This window comes from Passer domesticus, chromosome 3 (genome assembly GCF_036417665.1).
Source record: "Passer domesticus isolate bPasDom1 chromosome 3, bPasDom1.hap1, whole genome shotgun sequence".
NCBI lineage: Eukaryota > Metazoa > Chordata > Aves > Passeriformes > Passeridae > Passer > Passer domesticus.
This window is the reverse complement of record NC_087476.1, coordinates 42131767-42159084: the sequence shown is the minus strand read 5'-3', so window position 1 is coordinate 42159084 and position 27318 is coordinate 42131767. Positions and strand designations below refer to the sequence as shown.

The following is a 27318-nucleotide window of genomic DNA, read 5'->3' as shown; positions in this document are numbered from 1 at the left end:
TTAAAACATAATAGAAATAAATTCACTAGCAATTGCCTGCCAGCTTGATAAAATCTGCCTAGTATTTCGGTGCTCTTGGTCACTTAAAGCTATTTTGCAACTCAGCTGGTTGTTTTTTCAGAGAAAATAATCACATATGGGAAAAAATGGGATTATGCCTAAAATTTGAAATAAATTTTCATTTTCATGTGATGCAAGCCGAAAAGTATATGTCTCTAAATGACATATTCTGCACTGCTATAGTGCTGATACAGCCTGGGTTTAAGCCCATTTCATAGGTGATGTTCACTTCTATGCAAGATTTAGGGATATCAAGAGTAAACATGTGACCTTAGGCATTATTTTCTTTCACTTTGACTTTAGAGTTTCATTTCGCAACTTCAATGTAATTTCTATTTTACCATATTGCAACATTAATTATTTTATCTCAATCAAATCTTCATCATTTCTTTTACAGAGAAAATGCAGGTTTTTACACTATGAGAGTGAAAGTATTTCAGATTCAGTCATGAGCAATATGTTAATGATGTAGTACAGCACTCAGTGAAATAATGTCAACATTATCTGCAATCTGCACAGCAAAAATGAAATGTCAGCCAATTCCACCAAATGGCAAATGATTTTACTGTTCAAGGAACTGATTTATAAATCTGTTAGTTCAGACAAGATGACATAAAATAGTAAAACAGAGACTTGGGATGGGGAGCAAGAGAAGTAGTAGCTCTATTGATTTTTCTTTTAATGCTTACTCTACAGTAAATTGTAAAATTTTGTAGGTGCTATTTTTTCAGCAGTAAACTTCATCACCATAATGGGTAAAGGTGGAAGAAACAATATAGATCAAATGTTTAGAGAAACCTATTTTAAGAAAAAGTTATTTATTCTTTCCATAAATGCAACCTACTTATATACACAATAAACCCTGCAAGCACTTTTAAGCTCATGAACTTTTACCATAAAATCCATCTTTTATATTTAATAGCAATAGGAAGTATAAGCTGAACAAGCCTGTGTCTCATGCAGTCTAGTTAGTGTAGGAGTTGCATAGGATTTGCTTCCTATAGTAGAACAGTAAATATGACCGAGTTGTTTGGATAGTATTTACATACACAAGTGGATTCCCTGTCTCTCTTTTTAACAGATATTGCTCTAAAAAGTGCATAGATTTGCATCTGGTATAGGGACTCTCATCATTTACTGAAGCATCAGTCACACTAGTCACAATGATTACTAGGAGTTGGGAAAAAATTTCCTTCAAAATCTCTAATGGTGTTCAAGTATGTCAAAGTCTTTCAAGCTACGTTACTGAGCTGCTTTTGACAGTTTAGGCAAGACGACAGAAAGATACAATAATTACCAAAGCAAATAGATGACATTAAATAAAATACTTACTACTGAAGTAATACACATTGTCTATCTCAACTTGAAACAGCTCAGCCTATAAATGCCAATAAACAACAGAACTGTTTTTCACTGTACTACATACATTCCTTGATGCATCTCTGAAAATATCACACAAACTCAATAATTAACGAAACATAAACTTACTGGTTTTTAATAAGTTAAGCCATTATATAGAACAGATAGAGGTTTTCTGAAAACTTTCAAAAGAATTTTCCTTATTCAGCTTTGTCTCTTATTTAATGCAAAAAAAAAAAGCCCCCTTTGTAGTGCTGGAATTTGTGGACACTTTTATTTTAGTGTTGTTGAACAGTGAGAGAAAGAATAAGCACAAAGTCTACATGTTTATGACCTTGCCAGTTTACCTCTTGGCAAAACTGAAGTGACTTGTCTCTGCAGCATTTTCACAGTGCTATTAGATGGCTCACACATTTTTTCTACCCGAACAAGCAAAAAGAGTCCCTGTTCAGCAATTGGAGTGAAGCCTCAGTCAGAAGAGTCTCTTCTTTATACTGCATTTATAAAAATGAGTGAAAGCTCACTGTAAAACACAATGGGAGTAAGAGGGGATAGGGGAAGAATTCTTGTGCTACTGCTTTCCCAGTACAGCTAAACCACTAACTTTCTTAACACATTTTCTGCCACTCAGTTGCTATACCAGTCATTACAGAAGCTGCTGTGTGGATTAACTCAAAGCCATTCTTTTTTATACCAGCTGAGAAATTGACTCCACTTTCTCCAGTGAGAGGCTGTCCACCTTGCCCCAGAAGACCAGCACTCCTTCAGCTTGTCACTTGCCTTACACCTCTGGACTGTACAATGTCACAAAAAAACATTACACAAAGGATGTGAGCAGCAACTCTCAAGCCCCTTAAACCTTTTGCAAAAGGAGGTGGATTGGCAATTGATTTTTCAACCTATAGTTTTTCAGCTTATTAAGTTATTGCTTAATACTATTAAGCTTTTGATAATACTATGTGAGAGGTGTAGACCTCATTCCCTCTTCCACCAATGCACACTGGAACACTGGAACTCCCATTTCCATTTCCCTAAAGGCAGCAGTGTCTGTATTACTGAGGGACAGGCTTTAGCAAAATGAGGTTGCTGGCATAGGTGCAGGAAATACTTAAGTAATTTAGCTACTATCGCTACTGTCCCTCTGTCTATTTCTGTTCTATAAATACATATACTAGATGTCCTACACCATATACTCATTATAAAATTCTCACTGGGTATTGTAAGCCTATGTACCTGTTTCAGAACTATGAATTCTTATCAGCAGGTGTCTGAAAATTAGGCACTATAATGTTCAGTACTGTGATGTTTCAACACTTTTAAACTTCAGTCCTTTTATAGTTCTGTTCCTGAATCCATTACTAGATACCACACACACAGAGTTCTGAATTCACAGGGTTAAAGTTTAGGAAAGAAAAAAAATCCAACCCAAATCCCCCATTTTCCCAAATATCCCAAAATACTCAGTGGGAAAGAAAACAACAGAGAAACCAAAACAGCTGTGAAGAAACTGAGGTGCTGTTGAAAGTTAGAAGACAAGTACAGCACTCACTGGCTATTTGGAAAGCACTGATTAATCATCTATTTTAAAGTAAGCAGGGGATCTGCTTAGTTCTAATGTATTTCCCAGGATCACCATCCAGACCTTCACAGTTATTGAGTAAATAGCAGCAGATGTTGAGCTGTAAGACCACATCATTCAGCTAAGATTAGATATTTAATAAAAATAGACATGCTTGACAGAATCTTGCACTTAGTTTAATAAAGCTCTGCTGAAAGGGTAGGAGGAAGCCGTTCCCAGAAACACACTGTACACAATTTCTTCAAACCTAAAAAACTGTTCCCTTCTGTGACTGTTACTGCAACTATTATGTGTTAGATAGACTCCACACCTCATCTATGAGAAGAAACTTTATCCAATAACAGCTAAAAAAATTGCCAGGTAAAGTCCTCGAGAGACAGCTTCTGCCTGTATAGACATTATTTCAAAAAAAGGAGAAAAGAGCAAATATTTTTCAAGAATAGTCAAAGTACATCTGCTTATAAATCAGTTTGTCATTACCCTACCTCGTTCATTATTTCCTTGCATGTAGTAGTTGAAAAACAGTGTGCACCCTTTCTTAGCTTTTTGGGAATTGTGAGTCTGCAGCCAAATGAAATGTGGAAGTTTAGTGACTCTTGGCTTGAATTTACATATGGACATGGAGTAATCTGGAATGCATGTATCAAGCAAAATAAAAAAAAATTTAAAAAAAAATCTGTTTCATTTCTCATCAGAAAAAATTTATTTCTTCATGTGTATTCAGAGATCCTTAGTGCAGAAGATATCTCTCAGATCGTAAAATTCTGAAGACTTTCAAAAAGGGCCTGCAAGGCCAGATTGTGTCAATACAGTTTAACCGTGCAAATAAAGGGTGCCTAACAACATAAAAAAAAATAAAATGAGAAAAAAATATACACAGAGAAATACATTTATTCTGTCCTATCCTTGAGAAATTTAAATAGAGTTATAGAGCAATTCCTCTGGGATTCCAGTTTAAAGTGTTCCATATTCACCAGCCCTACAAAAATACTAAGCCAAAATCCAGTATCCTGATGTACCCTTTACTACAGGAGTACATGGAGTACTGTTAAATAGGCAAAATGAAAGTGCTTAGCTGCCAAAATAACAAACGTGATGAAATGGATATAAACAACTGCCATTGCCTTTTATAGCTCCATTGCTGCCTTTTATAGCCCAAACTAAAGAGGGGAACCAAGAAATTTTTCTTAATGCATAGAAACTTCCTAGAGAGAAAACAACATACAGGGGGAATTCAAATATCAAATTCAAAAATCCTAAACACAAAAAGTAAATTCTACTGCACCTTTGAAAACCAATTTAGAATTTAAGCAATATTTAAACTACAGTAGATCAGTCTTATATAATAAATATTGACCCATACATCACTTAGTTGAAGTCATCTAGAACTTGGTGTCTTCACCCCAAAACTAAGATATGAAAAAAGAAAAATTTGGCATATGAATAAGATTACCCTCCAAGTTCAGGCATTCATTCAAAACTGAAATTCCTGTTAGATGAGTAGTCTGCATCATACCTAGTCTACAATCAACTGCATACAAATTCATGTTCAGAAGGCAAACAACTGTGCAAAGATCACTCCTAGAAAGCTCCCACTTCCCACTCCAGGTTCTGTAGTCTATCCAAAAGCTGCTTACTATTAATTATACAAACAGCCTTTAAAAAGAAAATGGAATTCAGATGAATGTCTTATTGAATGAAAAAAATTTTATTTGTTTCAAATTATGTCATTCAAGAATAAATTAATTGAAACTCTTCTCCCTGTGCATTCCCTTAAACAAATCAAATGTCTACTCTTTGAGCACTCTCTGGGATTTCTGAGAATTTGAATCCTCAGAAAAGAGAATCTCAAACCTGAAGTCTATGGCCAAACCAGTAAAAGAAATATTTAATATAAACTATTAAATAGAAATGTCATTAAGAAAATAACTCTTTCCTCTTGTCAGTACCTTTGGTGTTATTATCACTCCTGTAATTTTCATATCATACTGGGAATAGAGACACATAACTCCCAATCAGATTTCAGCAGAAAAGTAAACCCATCTTGAGCTCTTGAGCCCATAGAGGATTTAGCTGTATTGCCAGAAAAGGTTGCCTAATCTGCCCCATCATTTAGTAGCACTTAAAGAAAGCTCAAAAATAACAGTAAAATAGATAATCTCTATAAGTGAATATAGATATAAGCTGATAGTTCTTCCAGCATTGCACACCACATATACAAAAGCTAGTTTGTACCAGAAGCTAACAACAAGATTTTTCAACAGAATGCCACAGTTATGCTAGTGTATTTTTTTCACCCTCAAATAGCTCAAGCACCACAGCAAAACTCATCTGTATTGATTTACAATTAGCCAAATCAATAAACTCTGTATGCAAAATTGTTTTACATCCTAAGTCAAGTTGAATCATCCTAAGAGCTTCCATTTTTTGTCAATAAGGTTTCCTTGGAAAGTAAAAAAGTCTGAAATATCAGGTATGAAAATTTTGACCTCATTCATATATATCACAAAGTTTGAGTTCAATTCCAAGCTGTCCTAGAAGCCAGAATCCCTAAACCATTAATTACTAGCTTCAAAGGATGTAAAATTAGATCGCAGCCAAAGAAAAATCTAGCATGACATGGTTCATATCCACAACCATCTGAGTTGTATTTGAGTATTAATTCCATTAAAAATCTTCTAAATGTTTTTGTCACAGTGTAAAACTAGACAGAAGTTATTTAAAGGTGATTAAACAGTCACCACTTGCACCACTATTTGAACAGCATTTACTTTGCTAAATTATTATTATTTAGTGACTGTCAGATTTTTCTAACAATGAAAGATAAATCTATCAGCCAACAAATCCCCAGAATGCAATTAGAGAAGCAATTAATGAATGTTAGATCTTAGTGAACAAAACAATATCCTTTGTGTTGTGTAAGAGACTATTTTTAATAGTTCTCGGAGTTTCATCCAAAAACTAGACAAAATTGGTTTTTGTAACTACCTCATCCATCAGGTATGTCTAGGACCTTTGAAGTAGTAGTTGAATAGAACTACTTCATTATCACCAAATAATTCAACTTTTAATCATACAGAAAATGTAGAGCCAAGAGATTTTGATGTAGCAAGCACCAGCAAATCTCAACAAAAATTTTATTGAAAAGAGAACTCACATATTTGACCCTTTCAAAGACTGTGGCTCAGATATTTTCCTCTGTTTTCCATAAAGTATAACATTTTCTGTCAAAGAAGCCTCACAGTATTTGTGCAATAGTAACAACACTTTCTAAAGAACTTGGCACACCACTTGACTTTGTGTTTCTGTGACACTGATTTCAAAATATTTGGCACTTCTATTCTGGAACCTATGATTATAGAACAGTTATGAAGCTTTACTCTGAAAATTATCAACTCACTGAATAATCAGACGTAAGAAATAGGGTCACAAATTAATTTTTCCACAGCTTTGTATGACTCGCTATAGATTGTGGACATGTAGAATTATTTTTTTCCTTCTTTAAGAGCATTGAGTTTATTTTTGCCAATTTCGTGTGTGGAATAAAAATCCCAAAGGGACAAACTGAAGGCATCAAGAAAGTAGTTTAATTTCTAGACAGAATTTTTGACATTTGTGTGATCTGTGTCACAGGATCTTCACTTATTTTGGTTAGAAAGTGATTTTCTGTCAAGAGCCACGTAATTGATATTTGAACTCTAGTGAGATACCTACACATACGTAAGGTATTGCTCAAAAGGACAATTTCACTTAGACTATCACATACAAAGACTACATTATAAAGAAATTCCATAACAGCCATTACATATTTGAGTATTCACTATGCGTAAAAGAGTTCAAACAATATGGTACAAGGCTGTTCAAATCCAAGAAAAAGAGAACATATCAGTAAATTTTTGCTATTATTTTGTGCAACAGTTATTTACTTGGGAAAAATGTTTTCATTGCTATTATGAGAAAGAATTAATAGACTGAAACTTAGCCACGATGAAGAAGGCCTCAGAAGAATGTCAAGTGTATAATTTAACAAATTATAAACAAGTAGGATTTATATCCCTCAAGTGCATATCACATTCTATCTTGATACAGTAAGTTTTTGTTAAAAATACTCTAGATGACTGAAATAAAATTTAGCATTATATTTCACAATGTTCATATATCAGAGATAATTTTAACAGATGCAAGTTTAAAAGCTTTCAGATGCTAATTTTGTGCCCTTATTACCTATAATCACTTCAAAACTCTTATGTTTAACAAATGGCCTGATAGAATTTAGTCGTCTTGGGGTCATTTTCACAAGCCCAGTCTAAATGTCAATTCTGTCTTTTACTTTATGGTTTAACATACTAAAAATAAGCCACAGATTTGCATTAACTCAGTGCTAGTTTTACTTGTCCCACTAAAATGAAATAATATTACAAGAGGTAAATTCTATTTTATTTCTGTCATCCTGGAAGAGACTTACTATGTCCCTAAAGAGAATATACTATATAATCTGAAAAACATTTTGACCAATGTTTTTAATAAAATTGATACATTTTACTATTTACTACTCATGACATTCTGGTGATGAAGATTACCTAAACTTTTGTCCTACATTAACTTGCAGTTAGGCTTCTACCAAATAGGTAGAATTTAAATATGAAATTTATATCAAATGGTAGTTATGGTATTTTTTATTTCAGGGAGAAACAGACCATTCTTATATCAGTATTTCTAATCTCCAGAGACAATCTGCTTTCTGGGGTAATTTTCTGAGATACATAAATTTCATATCATTGTTGATAGGTGTAGGTACAAAAGGAATGCACAACTGATCTTAGTCTTTTTAGTAAGCACAGAGGAGATGCTATTAGATAAATTTTGTGTTCAGACAAAGAATGTTGGCTTAAAATTAATAGGCATGGGCAGACAGGAATAGTTTTGGGTAGCAGATTTTATTGCTGGGTTGCTGCTGTTTAGGAGATACAGGGCATAAGGTATTACAATAAATATATTCAGTCATGCTCAAGAAAAAGGTAAAGAAGAGATGCATATAAGAATGAGTTCAAAGGAGAAAAGTCTGCAGAGAAGTAGGCATTACAGGTGCCTCCAAAAAGGGGAAGAGCAAAGCTATGTTTATAAGGTTTCAGTGTAAACTGCAGTATGCTAGCGATGATAATTTTGAATAAAACAGTAACAAATACTGTGTCATACACATAAGTTACTACCAACTAAAATTTAGGAAGCACAGCTACAAGAAAATGCTTAAAATATCACCTGTAGTATTGATAGATTAGAGATGTTTCTAATAGTTGTGCCAAGAAGCCAAAATATTAGCAACTTTCAAAAAAAATGCACATCCAGCACAGATATAATGAAGCTCTGTTGTTATCAACCAAAAATCAATTATTTTAATAAAAATGTCAATTCAGAATAAAATTTAATTTGTGTATATGAGAAAATTAAGTGTAACTTTGAAATTATACACATAGAAATTGTTAGAATTCATGTATACCTATGAAGAAAAGTAACTATTTCGAACTGAAGACTGAAATAAACTTTGAGAAAGTGAAACCATCAAAAAATTTTAATAATGCATAATAGTTTAAAAACCTCTTTTAAAACATTACTTGAAAAGCAATTTTAAAATACAAGGCTTTTGTGAACTCAGCCATAAAACAATTCAATTATTAACTGCAAGCTTATCAGTTACTGCATTCGTATCCATGCTATCACTTGAAAATCTCTAAATGCAAAGCCTCAAAAGTAAAACCAGTCCTCAGCAGACTATAGATTTTGCCTGTCTTGATTTCATAAAAAGAGAGAAAGAGAAAAAATACATGCCAAAACCTTTATTTACTAACCCAGAATTAATGTTCAGCACTACTCTATTCAAATCACGCACAGTCCCTTTTGGATATTCATCCAAATGTTGAAGCTGATCATGCCAAGATTTTAGCTTTGTTGCAAAAATCCTCTGTTACCTATTTAGGACCCAAAATCATGGCATTCATGTACAATCTAAGATCTTTGACAGTCAAGTAAGATCTCATCCACAATTATAGTTTCCTTACCTTCCCTGCATACCACCATGCAGTTGGTAAAGAACAGATATCTTTAGCTACATCTCTGCAGAGCCAAGTGTTTCTTGGGCTCCATAACCAAAAGCATTCCCAGAGGAACAATATCAAGCAGCAGTTGACCCTACCAGCATGGCACTAAGTTAATACACTAAGAACAATCAAGGAAGGCTTCAAAAGTACCCTTTGCAACAATCTCGCATGGAACAAAGGTGAATTTTACTGCTGTGACTAAGATTTTGACCTAGATCTGTCACAGGTAACGTTTTGCATTCATATAGCACCTGCCAACTTTTATCCCTAAGGATTTCAAGCACCTTTCAATATAGCAGTATTTCCAGAATAAGTAATCAGGAAGACATTTTAAGAAGTATTCCTAACCTTTGACACTAAACAGACTAATTTTATTTTCAAAACTGGGTAAGAGGTTTAGGTTTGTGGGTTTTGTTTGTTTGTTTTTAAATAGCTCTCCAAGAAAAATTCTAAAGATAAAAGCCACAGAAGTTTAAAAAATTAATAATGACTGCTTTGAATAGTCAGCCCTGAAAAGTATTGCAATAAAACCCATATTTAATAAGAATATATATACTTTTAAGGGTTAATATTTTGAAATCACATACTATTTCTAACAAAAGGTATTAAAGCAATGCTCTGAGGTGCTCATCTTTCACTTCCAAGGAAAAGCTGTTTTTCAGAGCTTCAGGCTTAGAATATAAGGGGTCTAATTTCATAAACCAATTTTGAATTCTGAAGGTTAGGTCACAATTATGCCACCCACATAACAGTACACGAACACGTGCCATGTCTGTGGATGCTGGCAAACTTTGTGCATTCTAGCTGTGGCTGGTTTAGTCATTCCAAGGTAAAGGACATAACAGACCTTGCAGTCACATAGAAGATAAAGCCCATAGGAACCCAAAATAAAGGCTGAAAATGGTCCCTTGTTCTTCCATACCACCAAAGACTCATGCACCCACAATTTTCAACAGACAAGGCATCTTTCAATGTTTCTTACACCACAGGAACTTGCAGAATTCACTCCATAACCTTCCTGGCATTTGCTGTCATTCTGTTAGAGCTACACAGAAGTGATTTCCCTTTACAACAATATCTTCCTTATGAGAGGCAAATAGTAGTAGAGCGGTGTAAGGAAGCATATTATCCAGGCTAGAAACCTTCCACCATAGTCTGCAATGTCAGCCTCTGGTGTTTGGCTCTCTAAAATGTCTTCATGGAGCCAAATACCCATGTATTAACTTAGAACTAGAATTAGCAGTATGTGCACTCATTTAAAACATGACCATGCCAAGGGTTATTTTGCTCCTTGGTACAGAGGACAGGGAACACCTAATGTCAGCATGCTCACCAATTTGCAGGAAGACAGCATAGACTGAAGGGAAGTGCAAGGGAAAACCTCTTCCATGGTATGTAGCAAAGGATATATTTTGTCTTTCAAAAGTGAGTAAAAATTTGTATTAAAATGCTCTGAAGTCAGACATAGATCAGAAAATAACATGAACAGCAGTGGTACATTACTTTCCCTTATTGTGTTAACAATAACTACATGGACTTCAGCCTTACAAAAAGATTAGAATTAACTTTGTCCAGGTAATAGCAGCTACATCAATATCCAGTCCTTTCAGCTTGACCTCTGAAGACAAACCTGAGGCTGCCTGTGATTCAGGCAGCTTATTTGCACCAAGCAACAAAAAGCTCCTTGATAAAATAACCAATTCTCAAAACACAACTCATCCAAAAGAGTTGCTTGCTAATACCTCAGCTCTAGAAACCTAAAGGGTGAGCTTCTTCTAGAGTTGCTTCAGAAAGGTTTTTTCTGTCACAACTATAAGGAGTGCAATGGCAACCTTCCCTCGACTTATTAATAATTACATTTTAAAAATGCAGTTGATCCTATGGATCCAATGATTACATCCAGAGCAACCTATTCTTAGGTTCAAAGCACCTGCCTCCATACAGCATGAGAACTATTGTGAGTGTTCCTCTTACATTTCTGCTTGTAAGCTTGTCCTTCTTCTGCAATGGAGACAGGCAAAAAGACTATAGATGTTCAAAAACTTCCCATGCTAGAGTCTTACATAAATTTTTTGTAGGGCAATGGGAATGTTTTACTAGCTCAGCAGTGAGCTCAGTCCAGGAAAAGCAGGGCAGGCTTTATAGCCAGTGACATTTACCATATTTGGAAAATGTTTATAAAAATCTTTCACATGCTCATTCTTCTTTCACTGTCCTGAAACAAGCAATTAGAATTGATCAAAATACGAGACACTCAGGCAACTATTTCCACTCCTGCAATGCTATTGTTAATTTTGGATAGACAGTGTCCAGCAGATTCACATAAATGCTTTACTTGGGACTATCATCAATGGAGTTTTTTTTCCTCCTAAGTGTTTAGCTTCTAAACTTCTGAACCAGTGAAGTTCATTTGAGTTTACATAACTACAACTAAGGGACAGTTGTGGCCCCTAGTTATTTCTCTCACTTAGAGAGATTTAAATCAGACCTTTTGATACGAAAAGGGTCAATAAACATGTCAAATCCTGAGAAGTGCCTTCCATAAAAATAAGTACTACTTGCAGGTGTCTATCAGCTGTCATGAACTGACATTGCCTGCAGAGAAAAAGGTGTTCAATAGAAAAACAGTCTTTGAAATGGAATTAAAGTCCACAAGGAACTCTGCTACATACTTTCAAAATCATTGATTGTACTGAAACACACTTGCAACCAGAACCACAGCTTAAATCTCTAGCAATATTCTCAGACCTTGCTGAATCAAAACTGATAAACTATACCCTTATGATGGGGTATAGCTTATCAGTTGATTCAGCAAGATGAGGGGAGGACAGTTAATGTGTTTTGGGGTTTTGGGGTTTTTTGTTGGTGTTTTTTTTTTAATAACTTAGTTTAAGTAATTGGATCCTGTAGTAACTTGGCACCTTCCCTGTCCAGGGAGCAAGAAGTAATACAGCTTAAGCAAAAAATATCCTCTGAGTTTAGATTTAATGAAATATTTTAGAGAGCATTTTTCTAAATTAATCTCTCACATGGTGACATTGACAAGATATCCTGCTGAACTGACAAAGTCTAAAAGAGGAATCAGTATCAAGTAGTTTATCCTTAATAGGTCTGGCATGTCATTCTATGGAAAGATACCATTAGTGTCTGCTGGCATTGATTTAATTAATTACTAATCAAAAGCCATGCCAACTGCTTGACACAAGTGAGGGTCAGAGCCAATTTTTCATAGGCACATGCTCAGTCAACTGCACGTCAACATTTTCTTTTACCCTCAGGCAGATGAGCAGAATATCCATAAGTTTATGAATGACAAGCTAGATGGGTGGACAAAATGAGCAAGAATTTATTTCATTGACAAATTATTTTTCAATATTTGAAAATAATGGCTACTAGAGTAACCTCTCAAAATTTCATCAAATTGACAATTTCCCTGGTTCAATGATGCACAAATATATTTTCTTTCAGTTTTGGACAGGACACCTTTTGTTAGAAGAATGCAACAGGCAAAAATTTCTGCAGAGCTGCTTTGTTTCTCCCACTTATGTTATAAAGAGGTTGTAAAAAACCAAGTTTCTTTTCCTTTTTAAGTCAGTTGTAATTGTCAATTTCTGCTATTTTCCCCTCCTACAGTACCAGAACTTTGGCTTCCTCGTCTTTATTCCTCTTTCTTCCCTACCCAACCGAAAAATAGAAGGACAAATTTTATCATTTCTTCTTCATTTTCACCATAGTGGTCAAGTTAATCAAGTGTGTGGGCTGCTGGGTCTTTTCCCTAGTTTATCCATATTGATTTGTTCTGCCATGTTTTCAAACAAGAGGGTGAAGGTGAAAATTACATTTAACAAAAACTTCAAACAATATAGAAGAGGTTGAGAAATAAAGCAAGCACAAAAGCAAAAGATCCAAGCAAATTTTAAAGAAGGTACTGCCTGCCTCTATAACACACAAAAGTGTTATTAAATGTCACAGTACATTAACAGCGACTGTTTTCTCACCAAATATAGTTAAACAAGCACTTGCTGTAACACTTTGAAACTCAACATGACTGACTTAAGAAGGAGGCACACTTTGATCTACAGTATAATTCAATATTAAGGCTGCAGGTTAAACTTTTCTATCATACAAGAGTATCCATTTCAGTATCTTTGTCAATAAAAGTTGACCTAAAATCAGAATAAGGTAGCTGAATCATAAGTGCCAATACTTAAACCAGAAATGACATACACCATGGGGGCCATAGTTTACTGCAGAATAAAGTTACTAAATACTTAGATCTTTATGGACTAGACGAAATAACACATTTATGTTATATCAACAGTAGCTGGACAGCAAGACTGGACATTTTTCTTATGCAATGCACAAAAATATTCAATAGTTCACATGCCTCAAAAAAATCTAACTTGTAATTCAACAAATCTGTAACCAGTTTAATTAAAAATTCTCAGACCCCTATCAAAATATAAGTATCTCTAGTCAAGTGACCAGAAAATAGCAAATTCAGATTTTAGCATGTGTTTGAGATTTCAGTCTGTGATTAATTGTGTGGGTTTGGGTGGTGATTAGCAAGAAATAAGACCTCCTAATACAGAGTGCAAATAGAGCAACAAATTTATTAACACATACTATAAGGAAAAAGATCCTTGGAGAAGATATACTTAACTCAGGCCAAGCCCAAACACCTTTCATGTACTTCAGTTCAGCACAGCTGTTATGAATACTTACTCTAAACGCTGCTTTAAGCAGGGTGCAAGGGCCTCCTGAGTGGGTGTGTACAACAAGAATTAACACCTGCTATGCTTGTAACATATGATCTTTATGGTACCTTATGTTATGGCAGTGTCCAAGGTTATTTTTATGGAAACTGAAATCAGCTTCCTATTTTTAGTGAAAAACCATGTAACTACTTTTTTTGTTTTTGCATGATATTTGATAGAGAAAAAATGTTTAATATTAACTAATATTTCTTGTCTAATTAAACACATTCCAAATATGAGCATATGCATATAAGCTGAAAACGCAAATCTACACACATTGACAAGGACAGTTTGCTTAGAAAATAAACAGAATACTGCAAACAAATTTTGAATTTGCAAGAAGAGAAACAAAAACAAAAAAAAACCACCAGAAAAGTTCATATTTGTTTCTATATAACTGAAGTTTAAAGTATGAAGCAAAATTAATTTTTATCACAAAACACATACAAGTCATACTGTGATTTCTGGTCAGCTTTAATTTCTGCCTTGTGAACTGACTGTATAATTAAGTTCAGGAGCACATAATTTCTTTCTAAATCAATACAGGAATTAAACTAAAATTTGATAGATTTCTTCTTTAAAATTCTTTGTAAAAGTTATTCTTTTCTATTTAATGTAATGCTGAACAGATTCATGGCTATGAAGAGTAGTAGAGAGAAACATTTATGATGTTTTGTAACAAAGACTGGGTGTAAGTAGAACTATTATTTTTTCAGTTCAATACTCTGAAATATTTTCCAAACTAGTTTTCCATTTGTAACAGCTTTTATGAGAATAGTATTCATAAGACTATAATATGTATGGAAATACTTTGCACTAAGGTAATGATCTGCAGCTACTGTCCTGACAAAACAAAATGTTTGTTTTAAATCAGTACTGCTTGTAAGATGAACCTGCCATTTAACAACTCACTTATCAGTTTTCTTCTTCTTCAGCTTGGAATTTACAAGTTTACTATCTCTTTTCCATTTTAGTGTTTTCTTGACATATTACCTTTTCGAATTTTTTCATGTATGGTTGTTGATATGGTAAAAAAATGAACATATTCATTATTTTAAGTTCTATATTTATTCTTCTATGGCTGAAATTACTTAGCTTGTCATATGATATACTAAGCTTGGAGGAAAAAGTCGGACCTGAAGAACAGTCAAGGGTAAATAAACATGGGATTCTGAGCAAAGAGGAGGTATTCAATTAAAGACAGTTTTAAGACCCTGCTATTTCTTTTTGACATATTACAGATCCAGATATAAAACTTTCATATCCACTTTTATTTGTTAGTATTGCAGAGACTACTAAAACCTGAAATCAAGAATACCTTTTAGTTCTTGTAGTAAAATAACAGCCTCTTTTCAACAGGAAATCAAAATTTATAACACAATTATAACCAGACATATGATTGCAAAAGCTATTGCTACAGCCCAGCAATATGATTTTTAATAGTAGGTAAAAGCATTGGACATACATCAGCCCCTCCTGGATATAGCTTCCTGCAAGTAAGTGTCAGGTTAAATAGCTTTGTTCTGAAATAAGTGGTGAGTGAAATGCTCATAATTCTTTCACTGACAGAGCTAGAAATAGGGTTCCCATTTTTTTCTTGAATGCTCGAATGAACACTGAATGGTATCAGGTAACTTTTCTTACACACTTATGTCAGTGGTGACATACAGTGAACAGGCAATTCCAACAAGGCAGTTTTCTACTGATGGGTTTCCATTAAAAAAAAAAAAGGAAAAAAAACTACACACAAAAACAAAGCAAAAAAGAACCCACACAAAGAACCCAACTACATTTTGGCAACTTAGAGATTTTGCAATGAAGTAAATGTGGAATTGTCTCAGAAGAGCATCTCACTAATGCACTACTTAGAATTCACATTTTGTTAATTTGTTAAATATTTGGCTTCCAACAAACCCTGTGAAAGGCAGCCATTAGCTTATTTCATAAAGATTTCATAATATTTAACTTTTCTTTATTTTGTGTTATGTTTCTAAATAGTCACAGAGCTTACCCTAGCCTATTGGCAAGTTGTAAGGACTAGCAAGTAGACATCTTGAGTCTACTAGGTCATGAGACATTCAGAATTCCTTGCACTCATCAGTCAAGGAAAGAAATCTGTCATTGTCGAGTCTCCCAACCAGCATTTTCTGGCTGGCTGAATGGGACAAGACCAACAAGATTGCATATTGCCCCATCTGTCAAAAGATCTGATTGATATTTGGAGCTCACAAGAGAGGACTATTCAGTGCTCCATTTGGGAAGTGAGGAACTTTGCAGCAAACAAATTCGGATATTTAATGAAGTAAATCCACACTTATGCTCCAGCTACACTACTGCTAATGTGAGGAGAGACTTAAATCTTGGTTTTACAAGCCACTATTTACAAAACAGTTTTCATATTTGAGGGCACCTAGACTGAAGCCAAGGAAAACTCCAGCTAATGTGAACTTCAAAGAACAGAAAAAAAATTTCTGATATAGCAAGAACATATGAAAACCTCATAACATTTTACACAGATATGCATTTAGCCCAGAAACAGGACTTCTTTGGGCCCTAAATATGAAAAAAAATAGCAGCTGACACATTCTCCACTGTAAACTACTAAAAACTGCATTTTCTCCAGAAAAGTATTATGCATGAATGGCTAATGTGACTGTCCTAAAACTTCATTTAACTAAAAGTGGATGATTTGACCCGTTCACCACTTGTTTTGCATTCTTCTGCCTGAAACTGCAGCACATTAGGAGACACATGTTGACTGCAATTTACTTCCTGTAGCTCCCAGAAAAAAAAAAAAACAAAACACCAAACTTAGGTATTTATAGAGAGCTGTCTATTTTCATATAGCTTTACATATTTTTTAGCTGAGACCCAAGTGCCATAACCTGCACTAGCAGACAGCACACATGTATCAGTGTAAACAAAAGCTTGAAATTTACATAACAACTGTGTTAATTTCCTTGATCTTATGTACTCTTATCTAATTCCTGTTTAATAAATACTAATAAATACTAATAGATAGCTCCCTACAAGTAAAAAGTTACTTTGTATATAGAAAATCTTCTACAGCAATGAAAACAATTTATATGAAACACTGTAATATTTCAAATTCTTGCCAGCAGAATGGAAACCATCTTTCTGTTTCATTTAAGTTAAACCATATAACAAGGGCTATACCACTCTGAAATAGTAAGAAAAAAACCTTTTTTTCTCCCTTATCCTCTGCATTTTAACATGCATCTCTTCAGTGGGTTCAGGTTACCATTCACAGAAGGTGGCATTATAAAAAGCAGGAGGGTAAAATAAAAAATCACAATCTAGCCAACTGAAATGTATTTCTTTCTAGGCTACTGGAACTCATTACTTACATCCAACACAGATAGAATCTCATACACTAAAGCAAAAAAATTTCTTGCCACAGACTCATATGACTATCTTTTCTTACTCCCCATCTCAACTTTCTTAACTCGTTGCCTTTTTTTCCCCTAGCTATAGAATGCGTTTTGGACTCTAGGTGATGTACTGTTCTCTTTGGGGTTTTTTTCATAAGCAATAATGTTTAATTTGTAGTCTAAGTAGAAGACATGTTGAATGGAATTCTGGACATTCTCATTTTCAATTTAACTCATTCTCCAACAAATAGTTCAAAAATATATAATTAACCATATCTTTTTCTTATCTATGATTGTTGTCACTGTATCATAGCATTCAGATGGATAAGACTCTATTAAGTAAAATGAGTTTGATACAATAGAAAAGTGTGATCAATATTTCTAAAGGTACTTAAAAAGCGCATATCTGTATCATATCAAAATTTTATGTATCTTTGTGGTAACTATATGAAATTTGGTGATTAGCCGATTACCACAATGATTCTGTAAGTCAGTCCTTCACTCCTGACTTATTGCTACTCAGCTTTTAGAATAAAGGGGCGAAAGGAATACTCTGAATGTCATTTACAGTTTTGCTTCTACCTCATAATCTCCCAAAATCTTTCTTGAAAATTATTCTTGAAGTGATGTGCCATGCAAAGTTAATGGCTGGAAAGAAACTTAGTTGCCAGAGTATTGACCAGAAGTTTCTAAAATGTCAGTGTGATTGGTATTATGGATCACTATCTCACATCATGAAAGTACATTAGCAAAAATTGATGAAGCCCAATGGTAGATTCCACTCTCCTCACAATACTCTAAAGCAGACTCAGTAATGGTGCCAAAAGTAAATCCCATATTACAATATCAAATAAACCTACAGGTTTTAAGAGGAATGTGAAAAGATACAAAAAAAAAAAAGTTAAGATAGCATAAAAAGCAGGAAGAAAGAGGAGTAATGATACTGCAGAATCACATTTGTAAAAAGAATGGCTAATTTAGACATTACCAGTAGTAATTGAAAATTGCCTGCACAACCTCATATGAAAAAGGGTAGAGTTTAGGACAGATGGAATACACAAAACCAGACTTCACACATTTTATGATTTGTGCAGATAGAATAATTCTAACCTTGCAGGAAGCCAGACTGGATGATTGCCCTTCTCTCATGTTATCCAGGTCTATTCATGCCCATTAATTGAAATTTTCCCTGCATGGGGAGGCTTTGATTCAAAGCTGGCTCAGGTGTATAACAGCACACTCACTAGGTGAGGATTGCTAGAATTTCCTAGTTCAAACTGTCAGTATCACAAAAAAAAAAATCTGGTAACAAGGTTTTGTTAAAATAGCTAATTATCATAGGCCCAGCTTTTTCCCTAGTTTGCTATAGCAGTTTCTTGCTTCAACTTATTTTAGCAACTTCTGCTACTACACACTAACAAAAAATAAACTTATTCAAACCTAAAATTCAGAATCCTATAATGAAGAATTCAGCTACAATCTTCAATGTACCTGTAAGACACAATCTACTATAACAAAATATGAATATTAACTGAGATTCCATAACCTAATGACATCATCCTGAGTTACAAGAAATAATAATGGATTTTTGCTATTGTTTTAATGTACAAACTTGCATTCCAGTGGTAATATCATGCAGTTATAATACGGGTACACACAAAATAAAATTTAATGATTTGGACATGTTTACCCTTCAGAAAATTCTTAACAATGTGACAATAACTTTTCAGAGGAAAGAAATCCTTTTGTGGAAAAAAATAAATCATATTCAAACCCATGTTTTACTGCTTTACCCTTTAAAAAAAGAGCATACACATGTACGTTATATTATTCAAGCAAACTTGCAATTTTCATGTAGTCATACCTCAGAAAATACAACCAATTGTTCACTTCAATGCTTGTATTTTTCTGACATTATACTATAAATTGTTTTACTGAAAAAAACCTCCAAAACCAATAATAATTAATTTTATCCTCCTGAAGAAAAAAAATCATAATTCAATATTCCAATTTATCTATTTCTAGGATATTTTACATATTTAATATATCTTTTAATTATTTCAATTTAAATGAAATTGAACCTAGTATAGTTTGTCAATACTAGGACTTCTTCCGCTTGATGTGCCGGCAAAATCAACACTTGAACAAAATGCAGAGTACTTTGAAAGCTGATCTAAGATTTCCAAGAACAAGATGCATCTCACCCAATGTTAGCCACCAGAAGTTTGATATCAAATCTCACCTAGACATTTACTTTATTTCTAAATGTCAGAAAACTACTTATTTCACCTCCTGTTTGAGAGATGAGTCTCAAAATAAGCATCTTTCAATGTCTTCTGAGGAAGCCTAGAAGTTTGCTTGCAATTAATGGCAAGTTTTATGATGGCGAGAGCTAAACAAAGCTCATCCTGTGTTTCTGAATCTCTGATAAGTAGAAACTGGTCTCAGGAACACTCCTATTGTACCTATCCATTCCTTGTATTCTTTTAACACACACAGTTTGAAAAAGCTTCGTTCAGGCATGTCATAACCAACAACAATTAAAAGTCATGGTGAGTTCTGCAATGGTCATTTTTGTCATCCTCCTGTATAACCAATTTGGACAAGATTAGAAGGCAGAATATAAAAAGGCAAGATCACTATCTCATTGTGGAAATTGTACTGAAATTAATGGCCATTTTCTATCAAGAATTAAAGATCTAAAGTAAGACTGGAATGCTTTCATCTACAAAAACAATTTAGACAAAAAAAAGCCCAATCAGTGCTCGCTTCCTATTTAACACATAAATTGGAAATTAAGTTATTTTCATCCAGCAGGTAGAAAAAAGGGTTCAGAAAAGCTAGCCTTATCCCTAAAGTAAGGTCATCCACATTTCTGTGGTTCCATGCTGCTGACACACTGAATGGTTTTGATGCATTCAAAAGAACATTTAATACACTTCCTTCAGTAAGAAGGAATAGGAAGTCAACAGGGAAGCCTTCTCTGAAAAGGAAAAGGATTTTTACAAAAGAACAAAGAAGGCAATTTGAAAGGAAACGTGATGCTACCAATTCAATAATGTATTGCATTACTGAATTATGTACTGTGCTTAAAAATTAATAAAACAGAGCAAGTTTTGCTTGCTTCCTGTAGATAAATATCTTATGCAGTTGTGTACATTTTGTGAGGTAAATGAAGCCCATCTTAAAGCATAACCTAGGGGACTGGCAAATGTCACTAGACTAACAGAGATGATCTTTAAGTGCAAGTCAAATGAAAGTTGTACTAAAAACTTTAAAGGTTCTTCAAAATAGCCTTGTCAGTTTTAGTCACAGAAGTCATCCTTAGTATCACTTTTCTCATGATATTTGCATACTTTGAATTTAAGCAGTAACATGCTGATAATATGGTGGTTGTTTCAAAATAGGACTCACATCTTCGAACCCCTCTGTTTCTACCCTATGAAGATAAGAATCTCCTATGTATAAAAAGCCTCCCATGACTTTTTCTTTTACTACCATCTCAATATTTCAGTTCTGCACAGTGGGTATAAACATTATATTTATATATATATATATATATATATATATATAGCTTCTCTAATATATGTCTTACTCAATGATTGTTTTTTATTAATAAAATGTCACTTAACCTTAAATACACTATCTAGACAAGTTTTTCTGCTGAATTATTGATATAGTAATTGGTTAATTAGCTCTCCTACACATAATCTGAGGACAGTGTTGCTATCCCAACCTTACAGAAGGAAGGAATATAACAGGGCAGGTGACAGACACGGCCAAGGTCATTGGAAACTAAAAATTAGCTGGCTTCTGTCCTGCGCTTTGACCATGTGACTCACTAATGCAATTCTGTAAAAAAATAAAAAATAAAAAAACATTTTAAAAATTTTTCATGCAGAGCATATGGTGCATCACAGCAACTGTCTACAGCTGTTCCAGAAAGCTACTTGGAATAATAGTTGCATGGGGTGGAACACATCAGATTTAATGACAGAGAATGAAAGCAACACATTTTGCTTAAAGTGATTAGCATTATCATCTTTGGTTTAGTAAACATTTTTAGTATGAAGGAAGCTAGCATATTTTACAAACAAAAGGCTGGCATAAGGCAAGAAGCAATGAAGTAATGCTATAGGACTAGAGGGTTGATGCAAATGACAAAATTGCTTCTGGTCACAAAGTGTGTCAAGCCAAGACATACCCAAACACTTCAGCAGTTTGAATGGCTTTGGGAGATGCAGCTATCTCAAATCCCTGCACACAGGCAGGCATAAGTAAGATAGATGTGTTTTTCTTGTCTGTTAGTATTTTGAACTAATGTGGACAGAGACATTTAATTTCTCCTCTTGGCATGGCTGCACTGGTAGGGTTGAAAAGTCCCCAGTGACCCAGGTGGTTCTGCTGTCTGCACAAAATTTTCTCCCAGATCTGGCCAAGTCCCCTATAGGATCTTCCTAGGAACCTGGAGCAAAATGACAGTAGATCAAAATGATTGAATACTGGTTCTAAATGTTACATCTGAAATAATAGCCAGGTCCAAGTAACTGCTTTTCTGATTATTTTAATATCTGATTTTTTTTGTCCAGATGAGATCCTGGAGTCACATGATTCCATGTGATGTTTAAGAAAAATGTGGGTTTATCATTAAAAATTGCAAGCTTCCAATTCTCTTGACGGTAAAGAAAGCTTGCAGACGTGTCTATAATACACTCTCCTAATACCAGCAGGCAGTAATGTACACTCAGACCTATTTCTCCCTTTTTGGAGCAGTTGAAACCATCTGCTTGATCAGACATATTAGATTCATTTCAGCTCTGAACTGTCCACGCATCTTGTTCTTCATTCATATTAGTTGCTTGTAATTAGCTGAGTTGTAACTCAAAAGTTACGAACAGAAACTAAATCAGCAGTGCCTGGAGGAAGACAGACAAGGGCAAGCAAAGTCTGTAGAGCCCACACTGTATGATTTCACAGATTCACAGCAGTGGGTCTCACCTAATCCTTAGGAATTCCTATCTTAAGCTTCCTTTTTCAGTATGTTACAGACAGACATAATTTCTAATTTCATGACTGTCTAGACCAATTCTGCAGAGGTCTTTGTTTGATTTGTAGATCTAATTACATTAAATAAAAAAAAAATTTAAAAGGTACTGTCTTGTCTGATGCACCAGATCTTAATATCAGAGACTTGATGTAATTTATATATCCATTTCATTATTTATGCTATATTTTTTAGACTTAAGTTACCACATTCTCCTGAATTATTAGGTCTCAGATATGTACAGAAAAAATGCTTCTCCCTGTTTGTATACACAAAACATTGAGGTGTTTCCTCATTATAGACCCTAAAAATAAGTTTACTAGTCAATTGGCCATCATACACTAATTACAGAACTACATTTTCTGAAATGTTTTCTTTGCAAAAGATTTTACTGTGTTCAGCAGAATAAATTAGAAGCTATTTCTCCAAGTATCACTTAATTTGGGTTTCATTAAGCAACTCCATAAAGCTCTGGATTGAACAGTAAACACTCATGTGTTTCTAAAATTTAGCACAGAAACAATTACAATATTTGAAAATGAAGTATAAGAAGAGTGAAACAAAAAGTATATAACATTGAAGAATCAAGGACAGTGAATTCACTGAGATCAGACTACAAAAGAAACAAGAGTAAGAAATATATTTCTCACCTAAGTTAGTCAATATGATCCCATGAAAAAGTTCATACACATTGTACAGTCCTTTACTTACATGACTGCACCTAAACTAATCCCCTAGGAACACTGGTAAAATAATCCAGATTATAATCTAAATTATAACATTAAGTGCCAAATATTATGTGTGGTGAGAGAATAATACATTAAACTGCATCTCTTAGTGACAGAAGCACACAAAAAACATATGTCAGGGAAAAAAACCCAGAATATATAATTTTTTCTCTTTTTAAGTCATAACCTCTCATGGGTGGATTTTATTTAGGTAATGTAGTTACTTATCCACTGGATTGAAATCTGAACACCGGAGTATGCTCTAGATTCTTTGGGAGATGGAGGGCATAAATGCATAAAGTGAGCTAAGAGTTAATAGCTGGCTGCTGCCAAAGGCAGCTGGAGTCCTCCTCCTCTTCCCTATGTATCTTACCCGGCCTTTTTATCCAGACTTCCAAAGTCTTGTTTCTGGCACTTGTTTGATTCTTCAGTGAGCTCATTTAATTCATTCATTAGCAGAAAACCAAGCACAGAAAAAAACCCTAAAACTGCTGGTTTGGCAAGCTGCATTGACTCACTGGATCAGGGACAGACAACAGCCAGGACCGGCAAAAGGGGAAAGGATACATTCATAATGAACCTTGGAAACAGGAGGCAGAAGTCAGCCATCAGCATCAGGCTACTAAGTCGCCAAAAAGAATAATCACACGTGACCTAGACATAGCAAATAATACTAAGTGATTGCCTTCCCTTAAAATGCAGAGCACCAGCTGCCCACTGTGCTAAACTCTTCCCACTTCAAAAGCATGCTACAAAGCAGCCACAGCACTGAGCAATTTCCTTGTATTTATATAGTTGTCTGCCATAGTGGAAAAATATTTCTTCATTGCTAGCTATGAAATAAAGTCCTGTATTGCAGGTAACTCTGTGGCTATAGAAAATAAGCACTGTCTGACTAATCTAATGGCATATTACAATGAAATAACTACATGAGTGGACACAAGAAGAACTACACGTGTCATCTGGTTAGATTCCTGTAAAGTCTTTAACATAGTCCCTCTCGATAGTCTTGCTAAAGTCTATCTCAGTACAGTATACCACACTCACAGGACGTTGTGAGTTAGAATGGACCCAAACAGGAGTCAAACCCACACCCTGGACATTACTTGCACCATGTTCTAATCAACTGACCTAATCTTAGGCTTAAGTTCTAGTACCTGGAGAGTATCTATTACAAGCTCCTTTTCTTAAATAGGAAGACATATATGCTGTTTTATATGCCTGACCTTTAAAACAACACTAATATTTTGAAGATAATTTTGCTTCAAAATCAGAAAACATAGTCTCCTGATTTACTTACCACTCAAAGCAGTCCATTTCATTTTTTCTTAATTGAGAGACAACTAGATTTATAACATTTCCTGTTTCTTATTTAACCGACCATTCCATTTCCCACTCATCAAACTGCTTTATACTAATTATCACAGACTCATGCTTGCATCCAAAGGTTCCAATTTTATACTTTAGCAAAACCTATCTGATTTCCAGAAAAAACTGCTCACCTTTTATTCTTGAAAAACCTTTGTTGAATTCCAAAGAGAGATGGAGCTGTGCTGTTAAAAAAATTACAAAAAGAAGAAATTGACAAAGCAACAGAAAAGGAACACCCCTTTGCCTTAGACAAGAAAAGAGGTTTACAGGCTAGGTTATAGGAGCATGATTTAAGTGTTAGCAGATAACATATTGTCTGCAATTCTGGAAATCCAGTGAAATCCAGTCTGAGCTGGAAGGGACCATCAGGATCATCAAGTCCAACTCCTGCTCCTATGCAGGACACCTCAAGAATTCTACCATGTGCCTGATAGTACTGTCCAAATGCTTCTTGAACTCTGTCAGGCTTGGTGCTGAGATCACTTCCCTGGGGAAGTCTGTACCAGTTCTCAACCTCCCTCTAGGAGAAAATTCTTTTCTTGATGTCCAGCCTAAACCTCCCCTGACACAGTTTTATGCCATTTTTTTGAGTCCTGTCACTGGTTATGAGAATGAAGAGATCGGTACTTCCCAATATGCTTCCCCCTATGTTGAAGACCACATTGAGGTCTGCCCTTCCTCTCCTTTTCCCCAGGCTGAACATACCAAGTGGCTGAGTCACTTCTCATATAGCTTCTTCTCCAGAGCTTTAACCATCCTCATGACCCTCATTTGGATGCTTCCTAATGGTTTAATGACTCTTTTATGTTGCAGTGACCAAAACTGCCCCCAGCACTCAAGGTGAGACCGCCCCAGCGCAGAGCAGAGCAGGACAATCCCCTCCCTTGCCCGGCTGTGATGTTGTGCCTGATGGGCCCAGGACACCACCAGCCCTCCTGGCTGCCTCCTGGCTCATGTTCAGCTTGCCACTGACCAGGACTCCCAAGGCCCTTTCCACAGCACAGCTTTCCAGCATCTCATTCCCTGTCTCTACACCCATCCCAGGTGCAGGATCCTGCTCTCAACATGGAAAACTTTGTGTTGTTGGTGACTGTCCATCTCTTTAGTTTGTTGAGGTCTCTATCCTCAAGGGAGTCAACAGCTCCTCCCATTTTGTCATCAGCAAACTTACTTAGTATTCTTTTGAGTAGCTAATTACCTGCCAGTTGGTATCATATGAAGGTCATTAGAGTTATCAGCAATCAGAATAATATGAGAAAGGTGAAGCCACTTCAAAATTTAAATTTGAGTTGGTTTACAGCTTTTGAAAGACTACAGTAAGGTATACCTTTCCTAATTAAGAAAAAGCTGTCACATTTACAGACTTTCTTAGATATAAACTGTCCTGAAAGGAAGTGAAATTATGTTGTTCGTTCTATAGATATATGCAAAACCATTTTTTCATTCCACAAAAAAAAAAAAAAAAAAAAAAAATTACTGAAATTCTGACATCAGTTTCCAGATTTATCCTAAAAGGGAATAACCTGAATCCATCTTTTATCCCTTGAGAATTAAAAGAATTCTTTTCATTACCATTTTCCCTCCAAGGTTAAAAATTGTTTTAAAATTCAGAACAATCCTCATCCTGTTCCCACCAGAATTCTCATCCTTCTGCTCTAGTCAAGGCCCAGGAAAAACTGTTTTGGCACCTACAATTAACATCACAATTCCCCAGAATAACGAAACACTCAGTGCTTTTGCTCTGTTTCATCTGTCAGACTTTTATCTTAACATTGCCAAATCAGGTTTTTTCTTTCTGTATGAGCTAAAAAAACTTGAAAAATCCAAAAAGTTACTTAACATTTTGCAGACTATAATGAATATAAAAGGAAATTAATAAATTTCAGTATAGTAACTCCTCTGTGCAATGCAAAGATCAATAGGAAGGCATAGACCAGTGCTTTGAAAAAAAATCTTTAAAAATCCTCCGTAAAACTACCCCTACAGACATCTATTCTGAAATTAATTGACAGTCACATATTAAGTAATGGAAGCCCAGAATACCATCCTCAATTTTTAGAGACTGATTCTGAATTTAGGTTATACTTAATTAAAATACAAACAATCTACAGACCTCTCACCATTAAATGGTGCACTGAATAATTCATCTTTCATGAACAGTGTGATATTTTGGAACTAAATGTATACTGCTAAAATGGAGATTGTGGGTGTTCCTCATTTCAATTGCTGCAGTAAATCTGAAAGAAATGAAGGAAAGATAGCAGCAAGAAAGACAAAAAATTATCCTACTAAAACAGAGTCTAAAAGCCAACACTGGTGATATCTTTGGTGTGAAACTAACAAGACAACAGTGATGCACCTCTATTATACAGCACAAAAAATTTGAAGTTATTCATTTTTAGATCAAAGCTGTAATTTTTTAGTGGGAGAAGATGGAGACTTGTTTGATTTTTTGTGAAACAGAATTGTGGTTCAGCTTCATTGGACACTGTCATATTCTTATACGTTTAAGTAAATTTTTTTCACTTGAATGAAAGCCTTTGTTCAACTACTCAGGAAATACAGAGGAAATATTAAAGTGGAGAAAAGTGCAGTTTTGTGTTTTAAGGTTCCTTTTCAGAGCAAGAACACAAGGAGAATTTCTTATAAAAATCTTCTGCAGAAAAAAGGAGTTATTAAGTATAGTCATATTCCATTTCTAAAGGGGAATGCCTAAACCTATCTGAAATTACATTCCCTTTCAATGAACAAGCTACTTCAATGTCTGATTATATGCTATGTTCTAGGCCTATGTTGAGTTCAATTACTTGCAAATATGTATCTTAATTTCAGAAAATAATTTTGCTTACTGGTGAAATATTAATATTTATATATCTTTTTCTTTTAACTATTTTACATCAAGGTCAGAGAGAGGAAAGCCATACTTGAAGAAA

At 34.7% G+C, this 27318-nt stretch overlaps 1 protein-coding gene across 5 annotated transcripts in view; it reads right to left on the bottom strand.

The window, feature by feature from the left end:
* Nucleotides 1-27318, bottom strand: part of GRIK2 (glutamate ionotropic receptor kainate type subunit 2) — a 357572-nt gene that overhangs the window by 271487 nt on the left and 58767 nt on the right. Inside the window, exon 1 of one of the 5 annotated variants that reach the window (XM_064412800.1) lies at nucleotides 24517-24553. The exons of the other annotated variants lie outside the window; for them this stretch is intronic. The gene's annotated coding sequence lies outside the window, so the exon portion shown is untranslated. Of the gene's footprint in view, nucleotides 1-24516; nucleotides 24554-27318 lie in introns of those variants that run through there. 5 annotated transcript variants of the gene reach the window in all.